This window comes from Manis pentadactyla, chromosome 7 (assembly GCF_030020395.1).
Source record: "Manis pentadactyla isolate mManPen7 chromosome 7, mManPen7.hap1, whole genome shotgun sequence".
In the NCBI taxonomy this organism is placed as follows: Eukaryota; Metazoa; Chordata; class Mammalia; order Pholidota; family Manidae; genus Manis; species Manis pentadactyla.
The window spans coordinates 51,282,578-51,297,837 of NC_080025.1; the positions used below are offsets into that span (position 1 = coordinate 51,282,578).

The 15,260-nt window shown below is 42.1% G+C and overlaps 1 long non-coding RNA gene across 1 annotated transcript; it reads left to right on the forward strand.

Moving 5' to 3' along the window:
• LOC130684382 (uncharacterized) lies at positions 1 to 1,971 on the forward strand. The gene is made up of 3 exons (XR_008998632.1): positions 1 to 420; positions 1,087 to 1,189; positions 1,655 to 1,971. It is a non-coding gene; the product is annotated as an uncharacterized LOC130684382 (long non-coding RNA).
• The last annotated feature ends 13,289 nt before the right edge of the window (positions 1,972 to 15,260 follow it).

Consider the following 15,260-nt stretch of genomic DNA (forward strand, 5'->3'; position numbering starts at 1 on the left):
TACTGATGAGAGAGAATAGAATGCATAAGCTACAAAGAGTTGAGATTCAGTCAAAGGCCCCCCATTTATGTAACTATTCTGGTCTCTAGCTGCATTTTCCTTAGGCTTGTGTAGAAGCATCTTGTATGCTCAAGTTCTAATCTAGGCCTGAAGGTTACTGGGAAAGATGTAACAGCTATTTGTACTTTCTTTTCTATACATTTATTCTAGATTCTAGATTATCCATTAATTTTAGGGTTTCTGGATATGCAACCTTAAGTACAAGGAATTGTTTCTTCTTCCTTCCCAAGAGTAATATGCTAATTTTCATTTTTTGTCTAATTTGCATTAGCTGGGACTTCAGACCAATGCTAAGCAAAGTAAGAAAGAATGGATATCCTGGATTTGTTCCTGAATTCTCATGTTCCAGCATGAATTATGGTATCAGCTAGTGGTTTGATATTCATATTCTTTCTTATGTTATGGAAATACCCACTATTCATAGTGCAGTTTTTTGTTTGCTTTAACACAGCGAATGGGAATTGAATTCTAGAGAATGCTGTACGGCTAATACAATTTTTCTACTTGCACCTACTGTGATAAATTTTGAAGTTTCTAACCCTGACCCAGTCTTGCATTCTTAGAATAAATTCCACTTGCTCACAAACACTTATAAGCTGGTTGTTTTCTGATTAATTGGGTTTTTATTTAAAATGTCTCAAGATTATGTAAGATAATGATGTATTGTCAATGTTTACAAAGGAATGTTTATGTCTCATTTATTACATTGTCAGATTTGATGTAAAAGCTACACTAAAATGAAGTAGACTGCTTCTTATATTTTGCTAAATACTGATTATTTATATGACATATGAGTTAGGCTAATACTAACTAGTTGGTAACACAAACAACCCCCAGTCTCAGAGCCATAACCAGCATGTCCCCTTCTCAATGCTGGTCCGGTTGGATGTGGGGAAGGCAGCATGTGCTGGAATTGGTTCCCCCAGGCTCACGAGAACTGATTATGAGCATCCCCAACCACCAGTGTGAACTTATGAAATGAATGAAGTTACTCACAATAAAATAACTCTTCCATTGTGTTGGTAGGCCATCAGAAGTAAAAAACATACAATTGTCTTGACTTCAGTCTGTTGCTTGCTGTCGGGTACTAACAGTGAATGGAAATTTCCATCCAGCCTAACACTGACTGGTGAGTGTGTTTGTTTCACAAAGTTTTCAAATAGGGGAAAGTCAGGAAAACACAAAAAACAGTTATCTCTCATGTAAAAGAGGAATTATACCTGGTTGCTGCAAATTATAATTTGCAATGTAATGTTTAATAGGGCATCCAACTCTCCTGCTTTACCAGGGACTGAGCAGTTTCCCAGGATGAAGGGGTGTCAGTGCTTGCTAAAAACAGCAAAGTCCCAGACAAATGAGACTGTCACTCCAAGCACAAGCAACATATTTTCTCTCATACACAGTAAGCAACATATTATACAGCAGTGAAAAAGTAATGAGGGTGGGCATGAAGTTGAAATTTAGAGACCCACATTATGACCTGTATACACAGCAGTCTCCACAGCAGATAGAATTGACACATGAAGTAATTTTTAAATGGTGTAAGGATGTGTCAGTAAATGGCCTAATTCTGCATCTTTGGTAACCTTTACAGATTCCGAGGACACATGGGTGCCCATGTTGCTCTGTTTGCCACAGTGATTACCCACCGTCACTCCGGCTTCTGAGACCATATCGGAGCCTACAGACTCTCACTCCGGTCTGCTGTCATCACAAATGCCAAACATTTACCAAAAGTGCCAAGTCTCTGGACCCATGTGCTTAGCTCATTTTGAAAACAGAACTGGACTTTTTGCCCAGAACCAGAAAAACATTGAAAACATAAAACAACAAAAATCCGTGGTGTGTTTATTAAAAGCAAAGATTCTAACCCTGATCTAAACCAGACTGTTTTCTTCCTGGCTCCCTCCCTTTTCCTTTTAATTATGCGAACTGGAAAGGAAAGGTTTTCATCAGACCAAAACGGCAATCTTCCTACCCTAATCTCTAGGACAAAACAGAGAATCTGGTCTGGAACTGAATTTGAAATATTAAAGAAAAATGACTACCAGCTTAATGCTGTCACCATTCCCATGTTTATTTTTCTTTCTTTTATGTCTGATGTCAAGGAGAAAATAATGTCATCGGCTGGAAATTTGAGGATGTTTGCATTTTGAGATAATTAGAATTAATGTTGGAGGGCCAAACTAGCACCGAACAGTCCCTCTGCTTCCCATGTGTGTAAAACATTGTGTAATGACTTTCACTTAATCTGGGGCCTGGCAGGCTGCCGCAAACCACCTAGAGCCAAGCAGCAGAATTTCTTTCTCAAAAAGAAAAACTTATACGCTGGAAGTTGGAAATGAGGGCATTGGAAAACAGTGTGCTGCAAATTGCTTTAGGCACTTGGGTTTCCCTCCATCTCTGTTTCCTTCTTTTCCAGCTTGGCTGCCAGTGCTTCGAGCGCACACGGGGATGGCCCTTCACCTCGCAGCTATTGTAAAGGCAAGTCTTCCAGCAGAAGAGCAGAAATGACATTTCCTTAAGGAGCTGTAAATTCAGGAAGCTGGTGCTGGGCAATCATCTGGGAGACTCATTCAGTGAGGCGGCCCAGACACAGTGGCCATTTGTTGTGGGGTGGACAGTAGTTGACAGGATGTTTGACTTTTCAATAGACTGTTTTGCCAACTGTACACCCAGTCATTGTGATGAGTGCAGAAGAATCTCTTAAAATCTTTCAGTGGCCTCTCAGCACCCACAGAGCATATTCCAAACCCTTAAGCATGAGATCGAAGGCTTTTTTTGCAACAGGTCATCTTTATTTTGCTGGCTTCACTTTCTTACTGCCCATACCACATGCCACAGGTCACAGATATTGAATGCCTTGTTCTGTTCTGTGTACATATGCTTCCCTCCATTTAAGAATCTCCCATTGACCTTCATGCATAACCAAGCACTAGCATCCAGTAGGTCTTCAATATATTTGTTGAATGAATGAATTCCAAAACCCAACTCCAACATCATTTCCTCTGATTTCCTAAGATGGAAGAATGACTCTATTCTCTGGGGTTCCACAATTTTTTGAAAATTGTATTTTTGGTGCAGAGGCTCACAACCAGGCACGATTTTGTCTCCCAGGAACACTTGACAATGTCTGCAGACATTTTTAGTTGACACATTATGGAGATGCTACTGGCATCTCCTAGGTGGGTGTTGGGGGTATTGCTAAACTTTCCACACTATGCGGGACAGTCTCTGACAATAAAGAAATGCCTGGCCCAAAATATCCATAGTGCTGAGGTTGAGAAATCCTGGTTAGAAGATCTTTAGCCAAGTTCTAAAGCAGGAGTCATCTTGGGACACCTGTCTACTCCGTTAGACAGTTAACTCCTTGATATCAGGGACTCTGCCTTAATCACCTTTGCATTCCCACTGTCTAATACAATGTCTGGCATGTACAAGATGCTCAATGAATGTTGAATGAAATGAATGACAGGAGAAAGGAATGGTATACTGCAGAAGTGATAAGCTGTGATCATTCTCTAAGGATTATGAAAAATAAAGCCATGGCTTGTTCCTACATGCCATATAAGCTCACACTGAAATGTAAGCTCAAAGAAGTTGCTCGGTTTCAAAGAAATGAAAAATGCCATCTCTCCACATATTCCACTCCAAATGGAGTTCTTTCCAATGGCGCATAACTTTATCAGCAGTGCCACGTTGGAAAGTACCTTCTGCTTTGGGAGATGCAGATTATACCTCCTTGTGCTTTTCTCAGCCCCTAAAAATTCACAGTAAGGTTGACATTCTATTTTTATGCCAACTCTCAAAAGCACAGTCTCTTTGTAATTGGTGTTAGCTACAGCCTTTCAGAATGTCCCATAAATAGGCCCCGTTTGGGAGCTTTTTGGAAGTGCTATTTTGATACCTCCTCCATGCATAGTCACTTGGACTCCAGCCATTTGTCAGGGAAATCATTTGAAAAGGCAATTTGGAAGCCCACCCACATGATCCCAGCACCTCTTTCTTTTTGCTGATGGTATTAGACTAAAATTGGTCTGGTTTTGACTTTACCATCCCTGTGACTCAATAACTAGATTATGTTTAGAATAAGAACTTGAAGCAAAATGGTCCAACTGTGAAGTCTGTGTTCCTCAGAAGCCTTAGCAAGAATCTCCTCTTTGCATTACAATTCTTCCATGGAATTGTGTTTTGCTTGGAAACACCACAAGCAAATTACAGCCAGAGTTGGTGTTGGCCATAATGAAAATGCAAGGGGTATGATTTTCTTTCAGGTTTGTCTTCTCAGGAGTGTCTTCCTGAGAGAATCACCCTGTTTTACTGATCATTTGAGTGGGGATTATCCTTACCAACTAAATAAATGCATGTAAAATTCTGTTTTAGAGTCCCACAGAATTAAGTTCACTCCACATAGGCACAAGTTTTCCATCTTTCTTTGAGACGATTCTACTCAATAGTCTTCTTGAAAATGTGAATTTATTATGGTGGGGATTGTGGATTTAACTTAATAGGAAAATTTATCAGCTCTAATGAATATGTTTCACAATACCCCTTTGCTTTATTTGAAAAAATAACATTTAGTTCATAGGATGATGTGCAAACAATCGACAGGGATTTGAAGAAGGAAAAGACTTGAAATTTACATTATACCCAAGAAGCTTCAATTGGGACCAGGACAAACAGAGGCAAAAGACCTCCACATGGAACATGACAATGAATGATTGACATGTGTTATTTAAGTGATAGAGAAAAGAGGAATTTGGATAACAAGGAAAGTATCAGTGTGGATTAAAGTTCTTCGAGAAGGCTCATCAAAAAGTGGAACAGATAAATGTTTTTTTCATACCCTCTTCCAGCCCCTCATGTTGCTTTCTTCTCTCTTTTGGTGCATCAGACATGTCTTATGTTGGGTTTGTTGGTTGTCTTCTCTGTCCTCTGACGTCACGTCCTTGCGGAGGGCAGCAGTCACGGCTGCTTATCATTGGCTCTCCATAGCAGATATTGCCATGTCTGCTACAGATATTTCAGCTGATCTTAGTTGAACAGAAGTGACAACTATCCTGGTGTCAGTTTCTTATATGTGCTGGGCAGAAGTGGCCACTATACTGACACAAAAAAGGAAACGACCGTGAAGAATGTGTTGTTCTCCATAGTGTCCAAGAGGAGGCGCATTCGATCATGGATCTCAATTCAGCAACCACTGTCTGCTGCTTTGCATGGCACCAAAGTCCAATGGCTTTCTCCCCATTCTGGGGTTAGAGGAGATGAGAATTTGACCTGTGTTCCCACTTAAAATAGTTTATTGAGTTTTGTTTTCTCATTGATATGCCTAAAATAACTAAATTCAAAATAATTAATAAGCCACGTTAAAAATAAAATCAAAAGTCAGTGCCTTCATCTCTTTCTTCATGGCCTAATTCACAACTTCTTTAAGAGCCTGGAATTTACTCCAGGGCAACTGTGAAAATAGTCTGCATTTAATTGCTGTTCATAGTTTGAGATCATTATTCATGCTCATGAGTTGCATTGAATTTACACATAAATTTCACTAGTCTAATTTATTAATTTCTGAGAAGGAAAAATGTGGCGGCATCTTAATCTAGGAAAAACATCTCAAACGCTTTTGCACACGTTTTACATTTGGCATAACCTAAAACACGTTTCCCCGCAAAGCTCTTTCCCTTAACTCTTAAGCCCCTGAGTATTTCAATGGAAACACAATACTTTTTATCTGGATTCATTTACACTCTCATTTACTCGTCAGCATGGTGTTTTGTAAGAGATATTTAATATTCTCCAAGAGCCCTTTTTTCTTCTGCACATTTCAAAGTTTTTCCTGTAGGAAACACTATGTTCCAAGCCATAAATTGAATCTAAATCCAGAAAACAGGAGTTAGGGGAAGCCATAAATTCCAAATGAGTTCCAAGTGGTACTGATCTTAACTGTCCATTATCCATATAACGTGGTTACCAAAATGACAACCGAATGCCCCAAGTGAAGAAAACTTCTTAAGTCTGGTGGCATTTACTTTGAATCACTGTGCGCGGTCAGGACACGGTAGCCTGCCTCCTCACTCTCGTGGTGTGGAGTCTAGCACAGCTTCCTTTTCAAGAAACAGGTGTCAGAACTGACAAATCCTCTCTGGGAGTAATCAGCTTTCCAGAGTGATTCTCTCCTCCTGAAGGGCATGGCCAGCACGGTGAGTAAGCTTGCCTGTCATGGGGCCGGTGGACGCTGCTCCCCCAGCACTGAGCAACCCCACGGCAGACACCTAACCATTCCTGCTGTGGACTCAGGCTTGCAGCTAATTCTCCTTTTGAATTTCTTGTTATGGAAAGTATTGGAAACCAAGGCCAGTGGGTTATCTTAAATATACCTTTTATCTAAAATATTTTTAAGTCATAAAAAACGATTAAAAATGCTTCTTTGGAAGGATACCAAGCCCTTCCTTGGAGCTGAAGAAAAAATTGTAAATCCAGCTCTTGAAGGCTTATGGCCAGAGGGACAGTGTGGGGAGGTCGCTAGGAGCCCAGTGCTGTGCGGGGGATCAGACAAGTCCCAGCACTAACTATGGCTGAGCAGACGCCCAGCGGGCTCTAGCAGTACTAACTATTGCAAACTAACAATTCCCCAAATGACCACCCTCCCAACTAACTAGTCCCTGGTTTATTCTTTTTCTTTCTTTTTTTCTTCAATATGGAGGTGGTGGCCCTCCATATTTTCTTTCGTTTTAAGAATTATTTATTCTTATTATTGATTATCTATTTGAAGATGACTCTACCATTATAACTTTCAGATTTCACATTAAAAACTTAACTCTTAGTTTCTGGACATGATCTGCTCATGACTTCTCCTGGGTTCCTAAAATAAGGAAACATTTCGTAACTGGCTCACCGCATTGCTGAGGGACGAGCCTGTGTATCGCAATATGAACCCAACAACCCTTTCACTCTGAATGCTTATAATCACTGGACTTCATCTTTGTGACAAGCACACCCTAACACCTAGGAAACCTGGCTCAAGACAGATCAGATAGTATCTTTCTTTCAAATATTTAAGCTTTCAATCAAAAAGAAATTTTTGAAGTAGTTGTTTGGGCCAAGTACTTCCTCAGGTGTGTGCACATGCAGCTAACACATAATTATTAGTAATCATCATGTCTGCATTCTCAAAGCTGAAAAACAAATCCTTTCAGAGAGGAAAGTCACTAATGTGTTCTTTCTCTTTTCTCTAATTTTACTGGGTCAAGAGAAACACCTGCAAGCAGAGCTTACTTTAATTATCTGCCAAATACCTGGACCCAAGGCTTTTCCTTTAAGGGGAGGGGATCTTATGGGCAGTCCCAGGGTGACGTCATCCACAAGGAGCCAAAGCTGCGCTTCAGCAGCCCCCCCTCCGGCATCCGCGGGTCCAGAATGGGCGATGTCTGGGAAGACGATATGCAGAAGGAAATAAGCACCAGGAGCGATGATGGCAGAGGGCAGTGCCCAGTCTAATATTTCATCTATTCTTAATAGGGTGCCACTCATTCCCACCAATTAACATGGGTCTGAAAGAAATCAGACTGTAATCAAATATGAATTTGAATTTAAAACTCTTCAAAGTCTTTCTCACCATTTACGGTTTTCTGCATAGAAGCTTAAGAAACACATCGTTTGCAAATGCTTATTATCATAAAACAAGGAGAAAGGGTCCTTAGGGATAGAACAACACAGTATTAATTTTATAAATGGGAGAGTTGAAAATAGGAGAACTAGTTTCTCCAAATGGCATAACTATTGTGTGGCACATTTCAGAGCAGAACAGGATTTTTACCACTTCCAATAGTCTATTTGGGGTTGAAGTGTGATTTCTGATTTGAGGATTTATAAAAATAATTTACTTTTCTACCATCAGATGCGAAATGTGTAATGAGATTTCATGGAGGTTTCAAAGAAGAGTAAGAGAATTTTTGCCCTAAATTATGTGTGACCTAAATAATAATGTGAATATTAGTATCCATCACCCATAAAAAGTGGGTGTGGATAATAAACATTTAGATAATATTTAAATAAAAAGTATTTAGATAATACTCTGCAGAAAATGTTGTAAATGAATTTTAATAGAGTTTTATATTTACTTACATTTGAGTTCAAATAATAACTAAAACCTAGCATGACTAAGTTGGAAAAAGGGAGTCATTTGTTCAGTCTCAGTTTGTTTACCTGTGTTATGGGGAAGATAAACAGTCCTTGTCATGACTGGTATGGGAATCAATGATATCCTTGAATTCTTACTGAAATCTTATTGAGATCTTCCTTGAAAGCCATTTTAAAGGCATATCCTCCAGTTCTGCTGTTTATTTGCATGCTTGCCAATATGAAACCTAAGTCCTCATTTTTGGGAGTCATCACATCCATGTTTGCAAGGTTGAAATGTCCTTGCACAGAGGACAGTCACTGTGCTGTTCTGCAAGACATCTAGAATTGTGCTAAGCACATAGTATCTTCTTAGTTAATGTGGTTTCCTTGAGGAATATTAAAACCCTTCTAATCTCTATGACTTGGCTACTTCAAATCTTTTTTCCATAGAACAAAGCATAAATTTATTGATATGCAAAGAGCTCAGGAATGAATTCTAGAACTGTGGTTGAAAAATATGTATTCAATTATATTCCTTTTCTTTGGCCTTGTCAGAATGGCTACATGACGTCAGGTCCCAGGACTTTGTGTGCCAGACAGTGAAGCTGGCTTTCAGCTTTCTTGGATAACCAAGTGCCTGGCATTCACTTCCCTGTACTTCAGTTCTTCTTTCAAATACCTACTGTCTTGGGTTAAATGGCCTCCCCCCAAATTCACATCCACCTGAAACCTGTAAATGGGACCTTATCTGGAAATAAGGTCTTTGCAGATGTTGCCTAGTTAAGATGAAGTCATCATGCATTGGGGCGGGCCTAATGCCAATATGCATATCGTCCTTGTAAGAAGAGACAAGAGACACCGGGGGAAGATGGACGTGTGGAGGGGGAGCAGGGACTGGAGTTACACTGCCACAAGCCAGGGAATAGATGCCAAGGATTGCTGGCAACCACTGGCAGGTGCAGGCTGACCCTCCCTAGAGTACTGAGAGAGAGCACGGCCCTGCTGAGTTCTTGATCTTAGACTTCCAGTCTCCAGAACTGTGAAAGAACGCATTTCTGCCGTTTTAATCCATTCAATGGTAATCTGTTTTGGCACCCCCGAAATGAATGCCCCCACTCCTGCAGTGATCATGGGCTTAGGTAGACCATCCTCTGTGCTATACTAGTCAGACTGAAGTTCCCTAGTAACCCTTGTTTTAGCCTAAATATGGGACTTGGATTTCTGTAATCTATACCATTCCTGTTATTTCTGTCAGAGAAAGAATGTTGAAAAATGAGGTCACCTCTAGTATCCTTTCCAAGGAGTCCAGACTTCTCTTCTCCCATTGAACCTCAGCCCTCAGGCTCTCTCTGAGATCAGCTAGGCTTCCAGTTCTAATGAAGCAGACAACTGCAAAATCCAGAAAGCCTTGGAGAACTATTAGTGAGCAATCTGTGACAATTGGGAATTTCAGGCAAGAAAATATTTATGGTTAATTGACCTTGTGGCTATTAAAGTAGGTTTTAGGATTTGGAATTTCCCTATTTAGTTTCCCCCTTGACCCCATTCTATAGTGGTTGCACATGAGACATGATGTGAGAAGTGGGTTTCTTTCCACCGGAGCGTTTTGCTCCCACAGGACTTTTCAGTTAATGTCAGACTAAGAATTCATGTTCAGACTTAGGTAAGGGTCTGGCTTCATTCATACAGTGTGACACTGGAATACAAAGGGCAATATATGAAAATAAATCTCAGAAGTTACTGGAAGTAAAACGAATATACATTCACAAATACATAAAGATGAATCCTTATATTTCATTGGACTCTTCCATTCTAGTTCTCCCTCTATGAATAGACTATTGCAATAATCTTCAAACTGCGTCTCTGTACCTTTCTTCATCCAAACTGTCCTTTCAATAAACAAAACTGTTTCAGCCCTGAGCTGGAATGGAAAACACAAAAATGAAGAAGGCAAGACTTTTTATCTTTGAGAAGTCATGTTTCTGTAAGGGAAGCACACACACAAGTTTAGGATAAAAGGTAAATATAAAAGGGACCGGTTATAAAAAGGAAAGATCAATTGTTTATTCTTGTAAGGGTCAGATCAGTCTTCAGCAGCAAAAGAGAGAATATTTGAGCTGGTCTTAGGAAGTGAGCAGGTATGAGGAAAAGAGGAGAGAAGGAGAGAACTAGGGCTCTTACATCCCTGGCCTGTCCTGGAAGCACTGTGTTCAGGCCAGTCTAACCTACCTGTAGCCCCGCTCTAACCATGTCACTCCCCTGCCCATGAACATCACTGTCTGCCCTGCCCCGACCCTTGGCTTCCACACAGAAGTGGGAATCGAAGTCCTTCCTTGTGGGGTCTCGGTGCTCTATTACTTCCTTACCCCATCCTCTAGTTCTCTGCTCCATCTGCATAGTATTTCCAGGACTTTGCCTCCAAGCCTGGATTGCTTCAGGCTTTCTCAGTCCTACTCTTTCACCCTTCTTATCCCTATTGCCCGCATTTTGCAACCAAGTTTGGATCGCCTCCTTCAAGAAATCTTCCTTCTTTCCCTAGTTAGAGGTGGTCTTCAGGTTTCCAGATTCCCAAAGCACCTCCTCCCTTCCTTTCTCGGGATGTGTGTGATCAAGTGTGTGATGCTTCCCACGTGTTTGTTCCCCTGACAGCTGTGTCCAGCCCTGCAGCCCCTCCTGCTGTCCATGGACATCTGACATGGCCAGGGACTTCCTCAGGCCTGTGGAGTGTGAGAGCAAGTGATGCTCCACTTCTGTGCAGAAGCTTTAAGGGACTCCACCTGGTGCTGCCACAGGGCCAACACGTCCCAGAAGGAGCATGAGTCCAGGAATGCCAACAGCCTGGAGCAGTGCGGCTCATCCAGGAAGGGCTCTTCCACACCGGAATTGTTGGGAGCCACTGAGAGCTTTTGGGTGTATTATCAAAGCTCAGCCTATCAAAGATGATTTATGTAACAGGTTTCACATTGTGCTTTCACTGATCAACATTTGTGTCTTTTCTTCCCAATTAGAGATGAGCTGCCTGTAGAAACTGTGTGTGATCCCTCTTGGAATTCATCACTCTCATCATGGTGCCTGGCATTCAGTAGCTGCTTATCAAACATCTATTGACTCATTTAATGAATGAGTGCATGTAGGAAGCGTGTGTGTGACATGCTGGTGTGAGCGTGCAGGGTCGGGGCAGGCAGGCTGCATTGACGAGAGTGGAAAAACCAGCTCACTCTCTAGTTCCAGTTACGCCTAATGCTCCCTGGCCTGCTGGACTACAGTATCAATTACCCAGCTGGAGATTTATTTTTTATGTAGAGATTCAGTTTGTAGTGTTCAAAATAAACACTATAAACTTGAGAGAAGACTATAAAAACTGTAAAGTTAGATTAATAAAGTGATATTTCAGGATAAAGGTATATTAGTATCATAATCTACGGACAGTCACTAGGTCTCCTTGGAGTGATGGCACGGACCAGCGCTTTTTCAATTCCATGTGCTTGGTAAAATGCACACTCTCTAGGGTCAGTTAGCAGGCAGGCACATTTCTAATAAGATCTCAGATATTGTAGCTGGTTCTTGAATCACCCTTTGCAGAACAAAATGTTGAAGACTTTGGGATTCAGTCATGCATGAGACACTAAGGTTGATACCTCTTAGCAAAAAGAAAACCAGGCGAAGTCCCACTTACCTCATGGGAATATGAGATACAACCAACCTTCATAACACCAGGGAAAGTCTGTGCCCCTGTACTTTTCTCAAGGTCAGAAAGGAAGCACTTTGTGTGTGATGCACAGTGGACATCATAGCCACAAGGCTAAAAGCACCAGAACTGGAGACAGAGTCTTGGGTTCAAATTTCAGCTCTTCAGTCTAATGGCTGGGTCACCTTGAATTGTTTCTTACCCTCTCTAAGGCTCTAATTTTCTAGTTTGTAAAAAGAGAGTATCAGAAAGTAGCCCAGGTACTCGAGGGGAGTGAGACTTTCCCCTGCTTGGCAGCAGGATCAACATGTTAAAAGAGGACCCTTCCTAGGCCCCAGTTTGACCTGGGGTGTGAATTCAAGAAATACCATATACAAGAGTGAATATTGGGGAGGTCCCCCATGTGTGAAATTCATAGAAATTGCTTGTAAAGTGGTTACCTGGGTTTTCCATGCCCTCACTCCCTTCCAATAACACAAGAGTTGAGAATATAACAGAGAAGAAGGATTTGAAAAAAATATTTCCTCCTGAAAAGATGTTGCAGTGCCATGTGGCATTACCTCTCCCAGAGGGCATGAGGAGTAGGGGTGGGGTGCTGCTCCTTCATCATGACCTCAGTGAGACATTTCCATGGACCAGCTGTGCTTTCAAGGACTTGCAGCACATCCCCTGCATTTGGGAGACCTGGAGGGCTTTAGCTTGATAACTAGATCACTGAGGCAGCCCGTCAGGACAAAGCGTCGTCTGCGGCAACGACCTTGCCTGCACTCCTAGCCTTTGTTGGGTGAAGGGATGCTTGTTCCATTTCTCATAGAGCACAGTGGGGGGAGAGAGAGACAGACACACGGGGAGACGGAGAGACAGAGGGCAAGGCCAGGCATGTGGCCATGCTGGGTGCTGTCCATAAGAAAGTAAAGAAACTCAATAGTAAGAAGCTGAAGGTTTACCCGAGATCCCTGGAGGCTTTCCATCTGGAATAAGATATATCTCTCAGGGTTAAGGGAGTAGCACGAATGAAGTCCTTGGTGCTGGAAATGCCAGAGAACAAAGAGAGCATCAGCAAAGGGCGGAAAGAGCCTTATTCATCTGCTGGGCCCAAGGGTGCAGTCAGCCCTGTCAATAAGGCCTTTCATTTCCTCTTTCCACTCTATCCTGGGCCTGTTCTGACCTGAGCAGAAAACATCTAGCAAGCGCAGGGATAGTGGGGAGGGAACTGTCAGTAGGAAGAAGAGAGAAGTACCTACCGCCTTCCTTAAGACTGCAGCCCTCACACGATGGGGGTGGGGGTGGGTGGGCATGGAGACCTGACACTGAAAATGTTTGGTATTTGGATGAAATCTTGGTCTGGATATTCTGACTTCAGAATCCTGAGGTTTAAAGTTATCATTAATATCAGTTACTGGTCTATTGCCTAGGGGTAAGCAGAAAATTCTTGGATCTGCTGAAGTTTTCATATAGGGACAATGGAAGGTAACTTGCTTAAATAATTCTAATGAGATAATGGGAAGTAAATAATTATCATAACATTAAGTTGCACTTTGATTACATCACAGTTGTGCTTGTTCAAATACCGGTTCACTCTATCTTGGCAACAAGACCCACTCACGACCACAGTGAGTCCTGCTGCATGGCCGGGCACCTGTAGGAGGAAGTGGGGAGCCACAAGGCCGACTGAAGGTGGGGCCTGGGCCCGTGGAAGCAGGTGTCTTGAGGGACTGGGGAGTCTCTGGATTTATGGAGGGTAAGCGCAGGAACTGCAGAGCAGATTGTTTTCACCCAGAGGAGGAGGCTGGGGAGTGCTGGTGGTATTCTCATTACCACTGTAAATGTTGGCTAAGCCTCCACTGTTGGTCTCCCTGCCTCCTTTCCCAGCCCCAGTATGGGTAGAACTGATGAAGGAAGTCTTTCCAAAATCACAGAGTAAAAGCATTGTCTGAATTCCAAGCTGATGATGCCATTTCAGTAGTAGTTTTAATAGCTGGTTCAGGTTAACACAGGGCAAGTCAGCTAGGGAATGATGGAGACACAGACGTGCTATTTCCCGAGTTGCCTGGAAAATCATCTGGTTTTTCTTCCTCTCTCACTCTTGCTCCCAGTAGCAGAACTCAGCTGGTCTACTTTCCCAGCCTCCGCACTCACTGCTGCCTGTCATCTCTGGAGAGCTGCTCCATCCTGATATCTATCTTTCTTAGAATGATCTTATTTCCTGGCTTTTCTTCTGACTTGGATTAGGGAGAAAGAAGGAGTAGAGGTTTTATGGGGCCCAAAACAAAGGAAGATATGTTATATATTTGAACTCATACAAGAGAAAAGAAGAAATAAATCTGATGAGGCTGCTGGGAGTAAGACATTCCAGAGTCTATCCATGCTCCATGGCCCATGGGAAGGGTTGTAGGATCTTATACATCAACATGTATGATGACTGCAAACCCGTTGTGCCTGTGTGTCACAGTACCGAGTGTCACTGTGCAGGCTCACCTGCTTACAGAGCGCACTGTGGTAGAACGAGCACCTGCTTTGGGATTAGAAACACACTCATGATTGAATTCCAGTTCTGATAGCTATTAGATTATGTACATCCATGCACTCAGCCATTTATTACTATAATGCAGTCCCTGAAGTACCTGCTATGTGTAGAGTGCTGGGGAGATGCTGGGGCCACATTGTTCCAGGAGTTGAGTGCCTGCCCTCAAGCAACTCTTAGCATACTGGGGGAGATGGACATTGCAACAAATAGGTGGAGTACAGTGTGACTAGCACAAAGATGGAGATGTATGGAGGTCTTCCTGTTACCAACATGGGGAAGGAGTGTCCTTCACTGAGACAGAAGTAGAAGATGAATGTAAGCTTACTGGTTGGGCAATGGGCTGAGTGGAGGATACTAGGTGTATATTCATTCAGAAGGTTGGCAGGGTGTGGTGCATTTGAAGGGGTATGCATTTTTTTATCCTTAGCACAAAAAAGGGTAGAAAGCCAGACTGGGACAAAGCCATGAGATAATGGGGGCCTTATAAGCCATTCTAAGGAGTTTATATTTTATCCTACATACAGTAAGAACCACTAAAGAGTTTCATGCCAGGAAAAACCATGATCAAATTTGTATTTTAGAAATATTTTTCTGAAGGAAATATTTGAAGGGAAAGATTGAAGCCAAGAGAAAAGTTAAAGTATTACTGCAACAGTTCAGTGAAAGGAAATGAATTTCTGGACTGAAGTGGGAGTGGAGAGGAGATGTCTGAAGTTGGGTTTCCATAGAAGCAGACATAGAAACAAGGATCTGGGTACAAGTAGTTTATTTGGGAGAGTTTAGAAATAGGAGATTGAGCCTGGGAAGTGGTAGAAAGAAGGAAGCCAAGAAAGGATGCAAAAATGACCAGGTTTCACTGTGGAG